This window comes from Sceloporus occidentalis, unplaced genomic scaffold, assembly GCF_023333645.1.
Source record: "Sceloporus occidentalis isolate IW3139 unplaced genomic scaffold, rSceOcc1.0.p SCAF_7, whole genome shotgun sequence".
NCBI lineage: Eukaryota > Metazoa > Chordata > Lepidosauria > Squamata > Phrynosomatidae > Sceloporus > Sceloporus occidentalis.
Genome location: NW_028316987.1, coordinates 36548867 through 36559416, shown reverse-complemented (window position 1 = coordinate 36559416; position 10550 = coordinate 36548867). Strand labels below are relative to the sequence as shown.

The window sequence follows — 10550 nt, the reverse complement described above, 5'->3', positions numbered from 1 at the left end:
AGTTTTAAGCTCGTACTTCGCCTGATTGTAAATGGCTTTGGCATAGAGGTAGGGCTCATGCAGTAGGTCCCATGGCCAATCCTTGGCTTCTCTAGGTAGAGCTAGGCACAATTCCTCTTCGGCTACTACCACAGTCACACTGCAGAATGAATGCAGTTTGATACCACTTTAACTATCATGGTCCCATGCTATAACTATCATGCTTTAACTATCATGGCTCCTGGCTTCCCTATGTAGAGCTAGGAACAATTCCTGTCTTAGCCTACTACCACACTGCAGAATGAATGCAGTTTGATACCACTTTAACTATCATGGCTCCATGCTATAACTATCATGCTTTAACTATCATGGCTCCTGGCTTCCCTATGTAGAGCTAGGAACAATTCCTGTCTTAGGCTACTACCACACTGCAGAATGAATGCAGTTTGATACCACTTTAATTGTCATGGCTCCATGCTATGGAATGCTGGAATTTGTACTTTGTAGTGACGCTAGAGCTCTCTAAAAGAGAAGGCTAAATATTAAACTACATCCCAGAATTCCATAGCATTGAACTATGGCAGTTAAAGTCTTGTCAAACTGCATTCATTCTGCAGTGTAGATGCAAGACCTAAGACCCAGGAGAGCAGCTGCCACACTATCTTGATGGGAAGTTCACTGAACAAGCAGAAACCATCACCCCTTTTGGTGTGAGGTGTTCACATGTTGGGCCTCCCTTAGATAGTCTAGCATGACCATAGTCTTTGGGGAGAGGTTGCTCAGTTGGTGCTGCCCCAGCTGTTTCCATTAAATATTCAACCTCCCTACACAAGTCAGGGAGCAAACAGCCTACAGGCACTGGAAGCAACATTGATTCCTCACTTTTTGACAGACATCCAAACCAGTTCAGAGTCACTGCCTTGTTTTCAAATCCAGACTACTCTTCTGTGAGCCTCTACTTTGGTTTCAGTTCCTCCGTTTTGTATTGATGCCTTGGTTCTTGACCTCTGGACTGCTAATCAACCAAACAATTTCTCATTCCTCAAGTGAATTATGTCACCCTGCTTGGTCCTTGAGCCGTGACTGGTTGGACTACAACTTCCATGATCCTTCTCCATGGGCTTTGCTGGCTTGATCTCATTGGGGTAGCATTCTAACCACTTCTGAAGTGGTACATGTTCCCTAACCTTGTGGCAGACCATATTGAACTGGAGGAGCCAGTGGTCTGAATCAACATAAAGGCAACCTTGTGTGACCACTTCCCCCGGGGTAATGGGTTACCCAAATATAACCAGTAAAGAAAAAGAAATGTACCTCATGAGCAAAGTAGTCATGAAAATTGGAGTTGCATGCTACTAAAATAAATTATTTTCACCTATATTTTTGCAGCCTCATTATATGTTAGAACCATAGAATCATAGAAGAGTCCAGAATCCATAGAAGACTGAGAAGAGTCCAACAGTAGGAATGTGTTTTCAGCAACAGTTGTTTCTCCATATGAGCAATATACCTTTGTTCAGTTACTTATGTAATTTTTAATTTACAGGAAATCATTCCTATCATGCTGGAAAATTAATTAATGGTAACCTTCTAGAACAAATAATTCAGTCAGCTGGGTATTTGCTCATTGGCAAAATATGTTTGTGATTCATCTAATTAACATAAGATCGAGTCCTCATTGAGATGGCAAACCTGTTTCTGGGCTTTACCACTTCATTTGCAGGACAGGGAGCTCACAGAACTGGATACTTCACTATGCCTAAATAAAGAAATACTGTAATCCATCCACCTAGAAAACTTGTTTTCTCCCTCACAATTTCATTTTCTATTTTATAGAAATAAGCACAGCTTTCAAAAGTTAGTTTCTGGCACCATAATTCCCAACACCCTCTGAGCCAACATGGGAGTAATATTTCTAATCTCTGACTGTAGGATATAGGATAAGCATTAGCACATCTCATATTCCAACACAATAGCAGCACTGGCACCTGCTGAAACCCTTTTTGTTTATCTTGGCATTAGCAGCTTATAGTAAGAGCCCTTTTGATCTTAGTTGGGCTTCAATCACTTGTTTCAGAGGGTCTTGGCTATATATTGTACTTTTTATTATGTATTCTTATTTTTATTTCTTACAGTACAAGTGAGAACAACAGCTGGGTATGAAAAATGGGGGAAAATGTTTAAAAGGCAGAATAAATAATCTCAAATAAAACAATGTAAATAGCTGAAGGCCCGTACAAACAGGTCAAAATAAAAGTGCTTTGGGTCACTTTGGAGGCATGCTGTTTAAATGACACACACATCTTAAGAGGCCAGAAACTGCATCAAAGCTGTGCTCCAGTCCTTAGGACTGGAGTGTGGCTTTGGCATGGCTTCTGGACTCTTAGGACACATGCATCATTTAAACAGCATACCTCCAAAGTGACCCGAAGCAGCTTTATTTTGGCCTGTTTGTACGGGCCCTTACTTTCCAAAGTTTGTGCCTGTTGCAATATTCAGCTTTCCCACCATAGAATAAATATCTTTGCGCACAAGTGTTGTACACCGAAACATGACTGCTGGCCTTTGGGCCTTCCTTTTTTATGTACACCAGTTTTTTCAACCTTCAGAGACTGTTGGCTTCCAACACTACTTAGTGGTAAGATTTTTTCCAGTGAGATGAGAGCAGCATTATATTTAGAGGAAATCAGTGGTAGTGGTACAGTCTGTTCATATTTGTCCTAAGTCATGTCTGCACTGGCTAGGATACTCCAGTGCCTCAGAGCTACCTTGACTCTCCCTTGTTACCAAAGGCCTGTCATTCTAAAGCCAGGTGGTAATTCGCATGGGTATCCCACCAAGCCACCTGGTACATCTGCCATCCCCATGGGTCATTTTGCTCTGAGGACAGAGTGATGCATCCATTAACATGCACATGGCTGAGTCCCTCATTCTGATCTCAGAGCAAGTGACTGGTGGCAGCAGCAGATGCACCAGGTGGCAGAGTGGAATGTGTTTTAAGCAGCCACCCTGTGCTGGAATAGAGGGTTCTGGATCTTCTGGGAAGGCCCAGAGTAAACAGGGAGTTATTTTAATATGTGTTAAGAGGGGTATACCCTAGTTCTAGTATTGAACTGATCAAATGCTGTCTGGTTTGTTTGCACCTGAACCAGGGTTTGGACTGTGTGTGTCATCCACTTTCCCCACTGAGAGGACAGGAGGAGGCCATTTTATTTGGACCATGCAGACAAGGCCTTAGACATTTAATTGAAAAGTAATGGTTATTTCAGCAGGACTGTGTGATTTGCAATACAGTTGTGCATGTTTACACAAATGTAACTCCCATGACACTTATTGGGGCTTACTTCTAGATGTGTATGTAAGGTTGCATCATACATGCCAAAGCAACTCCAGGAAGAAATTCCATTTTTTAAATTGAATGACCATTTTTTCTCCCTCCAAAACAAATTATATTACTCAGATCTTGGTCCTTTGTGGGTTTTGTGTGGTACTACAGTTATCTGCATCCTGAATCTGAGATCTGTATGGTGAAGTACTTAAATCTTTAATAGTACAGTCTGGAAATTCAAATAGCCTTCTGCTCCTGGATGACGGACAAAGAACTATTACAGCTGTGCAGAAAGCATTTACTTCTGTGGAATGAATTTGCTACAATTCTTTGTCAGCTATTCAAAATTAGGAAGGAAACAGGCTTACTGAGGTCTAAAAAGACGCAATGTGGGTGTAACACAAGCAAAAAGAGCAATGGGAGGGTCCATGTCGCTGCTGCATGCAGCACTTCTCCAAGCTTTTTCAGATCAACGCTGTAGAACAGCATCAGGAGCCTAGGATGGAACAAAATGTGCCTATGGCCTGTTACAGACTGCCAAAATAAAGCTGCTTCGGGTCTCTTTGGAGGTATGCTATTTAAATGATGCATGGGTCCTAAGAGTCCGGAGGTCGCGCCAAAGCCACACTCCATTCCTAAGCACTGGAGTGCAGCTTTGGTGCAGCTTCCGGATTCTTAGGATGCATGCATCATTTAAACAGCATACCTCCAAAGAGACCCAAAGCAGCTTTATTTTGGCAGTCTGTAACAGGCCTTTATCATATCCCCATCCCCAGGGAAAACCAGATGTGTGATTTCATGTAGGCTAAAGGAGATGGTTGGTTCTGATATTAGTGCAGGCAGTGATTAATCTGCTCTGAATTTCTGTCTGAAATTTAAAGTTGCTGAATTTATTCCCATATTCGTTGCACCATCTTGGACAGCTCATTTAAAGTTGGACTAAAACCCAGAGTGGATTAACTACCCCATTGACATGAAACCTCCATTCCCTCCCCCCCCCCCCATACAAAGGGCACACACACAGAGACACTCACTCATGTACCTACTTCTCTTTCCATTTCAGAGTGCAGGAATTGGGAAGATTACCTCTTGAGTTTTGGATTGTGACTTTGGGAGATCAAGGTTCGAATTCTCGCTGAGCTATGAAACCCAATGAGTGATCTTGGGCTCTCTCAGACTCAGAAGAAGATTGCAATGGCAAACCCACTCTGAAGAAACTTGCCAAGAAAACCCTGTGATAAATTTACCTTTGGATCACTGTAAGGTTTGCCTTAGGGTCGGAAACGACTTGAAGCCATACAACAAAAAACCTCTTGCATCCCAGTTTAGGGAGGTCTCCTCACACCTTTCTTCCTCTGCTGATTGGTGCTGGAAACAGCTTTTCTCAGTATCAGTCATCTTGGCATGGGAAGGGCAGACCATTTGACAAAAGCAGACAAGGATGACTCTTTCTGTGGTGCCCTCTCTATTTAAGATGTGTTCCATGTGGCCTGCCACTAAGCATCAGGGGGTAGTAGCCTTGCTTGTTGATGCTATTGTTTGTCTGATGTTGGATATTTTATTGTTTTTAGCTGTTTTTAATTGAATTTTTATGTAAACACTCTGTGCTTTTTAGTCTGTAACCCCGCTTTGATCCACTGGGAGAGGCGGGGAAACATAAATAAATTTTATTATTATTATTATTAGTAGTAGTAGTAGGGATGCCTTGGATGGCCCTGTATGCCTTGTACATGGTTTCCATTGGTCACGTGTGATCCACAGACTACCCCCATGTGATGGACTAGCAGAGGTATCAGCCAAGAAACCAAGGGACCAAGCACAAGTATCAGGAATGCTGAGACATCACACCTAATCCTTTAAGTTAGATATGCTTGGGCGGCTCTTTTTAATGCACGATTGATGAGATGGCCTGAAGGCCCTGTCAAATTTGGGACAAACCAAGGTGGAGGAAGCCAAATGTTGATTAATGTTATATTCTGCCCTTCCTCCTTGTGCAAAGGCAGCGTCAGCAGGTGGAGAAGTGTTTTTAAAATGGTCCATTGTGTATAGGCCTCCCAAAGCAGTTGTTGTGGGGACAGTACCATCTTGAACAAGAAGGCTGGGTCTTTGCAAGGAAATTATTTCTTGGCTATCTTAGAACAATAGAACCTTGGTTAGCTTCTGAGGCTATACAGGGTGTTTCAGTTGATAAATGAGACTGAATTTGGCTTTATCTCTAAAACAGCTCCCTTGTTGTTTCCACTGTGTATAGCTAGGGATACAACATAATGCATTGTACCAGCAATTAATCTCTAGGATGGATTGTGATGCGAACTCAAAGGACAAGTTGTGCGTGCTTTTTATTAACGTTGGGGGGGGGGGGGAATCTACTTTCTCTTCTTGCCCCCTCTTTCTGTCATCTCTCTCTCTTGTAAGGTACTGTTATAACTAAAGACTGGAAATAGTTTTAGGCAAGATGATGATGGGCAGTTGGTTAGCCCATAAGCGAGAGGTTATTTTTCTGAATGTGGCTGGAATGAACCATTTTCTCAGTTTATTTGATTTGCCTTCTTAGGGAGAGTCCTGAGAACTCTTTCTGGCTACAGTATCTAAGAACACAGCCTACGAATCATTAAAGAAACCACTAAAAACTCTTCTGAACCCCCTTGCAGTAGTGGTGGCAGGAGATAATGTTGACGGTGCCATGCCAGAGACATTTTGCTGCCTGTGGCAGAGCTGCCTAAGTCAACCAGCAACAACTCGAGCGTGGTTTTGTCTATGATAAGCAATGGAACTTTCTGGGCCAAAGGCAGTCCCTGTGAGGATTTTGTTTGTGTTCTTAACTGTCGTGAGATTGGCTTCTAATGATGACAAGCCTATGAATGAGAGAGCTCCAAGACCTCCCTTCATCAGATCCAGTAAACTCAGAACTGTGGCTTCATGATTAGGTCTATCCGCCTATCTTCCTCTTTTTCTATTGCCTCCCACGTTACCAAACACTATCACATTTTCTAATTAGTCATGTTATCTCATGATATGGTCAAAGTATGATAGCCTCAGTTTGAACATTTTGGCTTCTAAGGGTTGTTCAGGCTTCTCTTGCTCTCAAACCCATTTTTATTGGTTATTTTTGTAGTCTGTGATATCCATAGAATTCTTCTTCAGCACCAAATTTCAAATGAGTTTATTTTCTTCCTGTCATCTTTCTTCACTGTCCAGCTTTCACAACCTTAAAGAGAAATCAGAAATATTGTATATACTCATGTATAAGTCTAGAAATTTAGGTTGAAAAATATACCCAGAAAAACCTGAGTCAACTTATCCATGGGTCAATGTAAGTACTGTATTTTAACACACACACTAAAAGGCAAGAGTTTACTCTGCCCTGGAAGCATCTTCTCTCATCCATCCAGCCTTTAGTACATGCACAAATAGTTATGCCTGCTGGAATCTTGCAAGTTCTTTGGCATTGTTTTCCTTTACTTCATCCTTTATATCCTTCATTACATGCCTCTAAGTTTTACCTTCGACTTATCCACAGGTCATATCAGAATCCATAATTTTGGCCCCAAAACTTGCCCTCGACTTATATATGAGGTCGACTTACAGTATATATGGTAGAATTGCAATGGTATTGACTTTGGGTCCAGTCTACTTGCGGGATCCAGCCTACTTGCGGGATCGCCTTCTTCACTATTATCCACCCTGTGCACTTAGGTCCTCTGGGAAAAATCTACTAAAGCCAATAAAGGCCAGACTTGCTGTGGTTACCCAAAGGGCCTTTTCATCTGCCGCTCCCAAATTATGGAATGGCCTGCTGGAGAAGATCTGACATATTACCTACCTTGACTGCTTTAAAAAGGCTGTCAAGATGGATCTCTTCCGACAGGCCTTCCCTGAATGACTGGCCCACTGATATGGACTATCCTAATGACTACCCTATGATATCCTGTTCTTGTGATTGTGATTGTTTTAATGATTTTAAATGTATTTTGCCATAGTTATGTTGTAATTATTATGTCAATTTATTTTAAGGAGGGAGTGGGATAGTGGGATTTATTTCATTGTATTATATGGTTTTACTAATGTAAGCCACCTCAATCTTGATTGAAGAGGCAGGATAGAAATAATAATAATAATAATAATAATAATAATCATTATTATTATTATTATTACTGTGCTGATATTGACTGTGATATCGCTAAGCAAGCTCCTGCCAAACTCCAGCATTTTCCCCTGTCTGAGCAAAGAACAAGGTGCAAGCCAGCTAGAAACCCGGTTAAATACAGATCATGGAGCAGTAGGCTATTTCAAGAGGACTAAGACAGGCTATAGACTGCTCTGTCCTTCAATAAATGGGGAATGGCCAAAGGCTCCAGAGAAACAGAGATTCTCAAAGCTATTCCCTTCTTTCCTGTGTGTGTTTGTGTGTGCTAAGAGTGTGTGCCCCTTGGTTTGCTCATTCAGCAAGATCCAAAAACTCGTGGATCCATTCATGATTTTTTTTTTGCTAAATAAATAATATATTCTGCTAACAGTCTTTATAGTGATATTTATTTTATAACTTATTGTGCTACTGGATAGAAATCAATATTAGATAAATATAAAAATACCACTGCAGTCAGCTTTCCAAATCTGCATCTTTGACTTTTACAGGTTTGATTTTTTTCATGGATTTGATTTATATGTTCTTTCTAGGAATATCTAGGTCCTTCAGCGCAACTCTGCCGGAGGTTGATCATACTGGAAGACTTAGAGAAAACACTCTCATTTGTAGGTCCTCCGGTGTGATTCCATGGTCAACATCTGCTGGATGTTGGCCACAGAGTAGTGCTGGAGGACCTAGAGATTCTCTGGTAAAACAGATAGTAGGGGTTTTTTTATTTGCATTTTCCCCACTTTCACAGGGGCCTGTGGGTTGTTCTAGGGTCGCCATAAGTCAAAAATGACTTGGAGACACACAACAACAGCAAGAAAAACATAGATTTCTGTGTGCATTCCTGCCTCCAAACATAAACATGCAACATGTTGTTCCCTAAATAACATAAACATTTTTTTTTAATTATCCAAAGAAAAAGATTTGTGTCTTGGGTAGAACTGGCCATGATGGAGTGAGAAAGTTACCTCAGGCAGCAGATCTGGATGGTCATTAAAGGGCAGCCATATTAGTAGACTTTCCACTGTGCTTTCTGCAACCGGACCTGTTTATCCCGGATTGGCCTTTTTAGTCACCAACGCGCGGGATGAGTCCTTCCTGAATCTTCGTTTGCGAAGCAAAGCCAGAGAGAGAGAGAGAGAGAGAGAATAATAATAATAATGATAATTTTTATTTATATTTCCTGGCTCTCCCTGTGGATCAAGGTGGGATTGCAACAATAAAAACAACATTACAACAATAAAAGCTACAATATCATATAAAATATACTCAATAAAACAGTAACACCACTACCAATACAATACATTGACTAAATCGTCATCTAAAATACATACCATTACAAATGGAGGTGGAGCATTTTTTGACTCTCTGATAACAGATTGGGTGGATAGGCCTGCCAGAAGAAATCCGTCTTAAGTACCTCCTTAAAGGCATCTAAGGTGGCAATGAGACGGATCTCCTCCGGCAAGCCATTCCACAATTTAGGGGCTACGGCAGTGAATGCCTTGTGGAAAGTTGTTGTTAGTCTTACTCTTGGATAGTCAAGTAAATTCTTCCCTGATGTTCTGAGAGTGTGGGGCGGATTGTGTAGGGAGCCTCTCAACTCGGGCCCAAGCCATGTAGGGCTTTAAAGGTAATAACCAACACTTTGTACTGTGCCTGGAAGCTGATCGGCAGCCAATGAAGAGATTTTAATACTGGTGTTATATGGTCTTAGATGTTCCAGTGACCAATCTGGCTGCCGCATTTTGCACCAACTGAAGCTTCCGAACTTGGTATAAAGGTAGCCCCATGTAGCGCGCATTACAATAATCTAAACGAGAGATTACCAGCGCCTGTACCTCTGCTTCAAGGTCCTTTTGGTTCAGGTAAGGGCGCAGTTGGTGTATCAACCAAAGTTGGCACCATGCACTCCTGGCCATCCTGGGATGATAACTGTAAAGATGAGTCCAGGGATACCCCCAAATTGCGAACTTTGTCTTTTAGGGGAAGTGTGACCCCGTCCAGGACTGCTTGACAAAATAATAATGAATTTATGGTGCTATACAAATACAGTCAGCCCTCCTTATCCATTGACTTTTTAATCCACGGATGCAAGCATCTACATCTTGAGAATATTTCTAAAAAACTATAAATTCTGAAAAAGCAAACCTTGATTTTGCCATTTGATATATAAAGGATACCATTTTGCTATGCTATTCGATTTAATGAAACTTGAACATCCATGGATTTTGGTTATCCACTGGGGGGGTGGTCCTACAACCCCAGCAGATAACAAGGTCCCACTGTAACCAATATATATATATATATATATATAAATAATCTATCTATCTATCTGTGTGTGTATTAGAATACATAATAAATATAAAATATAAATACCGTATATAAATAAATAAATATAAATAATATATTATAAATATTTACATTAATAAATTTAATATAATAAATAAATATAAAAATAAATAAACAATATATAGGTAAATAAAAATACAATAATAATAATAAATATATAAATATAATAAATTTAATAACTATTATAATAAATGATAAATATAAAAACAAATAAACAATGTATAAATAAATATATAAAAATAAATTTGATAAACATATTATAATTAATAAATGTAAAAAACAAAAAAACAATATATATATATATATATATATATATATATATATAAAATACATAATATATAAATTTAATAAATGTAACCAACATGTTATAATAAATAGATATACAAAATAAAAATATATACAAATAAATATGTATAAATAAATAACGAATATAAAATAAATAAACAATATATAAATAAATTGAAATAAATAAAAAATCAATAATGTTTAATAAATATATTTCAAAAATTTAAAATATAATAAAGTATAATAAATATAAAAGTGAAAAAATATGTAAATAAATAAAAATAAATAACATACAATAAATATATTTAATAAATATATATTATAATAAATAATATATAATAATAAATAAATATATTTAATAAATTTAATATACACACCTAATTAATAAAAATGAAAATGAAAAAACAATATACATATATAGAAATAGAAATAATATTTAATAAATATCTAACATATATTTATATATATACT

General features: G+C 38.9%; 1 long non-coding RNA gene across 1 annotated transcript; it reads right to left on the bottom strand.

The window, feature by feature from the left end:
- Window positions 1-6373: 6373 nt before the first annotated feature.
- On the bottom strand, window positions 6374-9564 carry LOC149309515 (uncharacterized). The gene is made up of 3 exons (XR_016281839.1): window positions 9284-9564; window positions 8411-8546; window positions 6374-6515 (listed from the first exon to the last, which is right to left on the bottom strand). It is a non-coding gene; the product is annotated as an uncharacterized LOC149309515 (long non-coding RNA).
- Window positions 9565-10550: the final 986 nt, after the last annotated feature.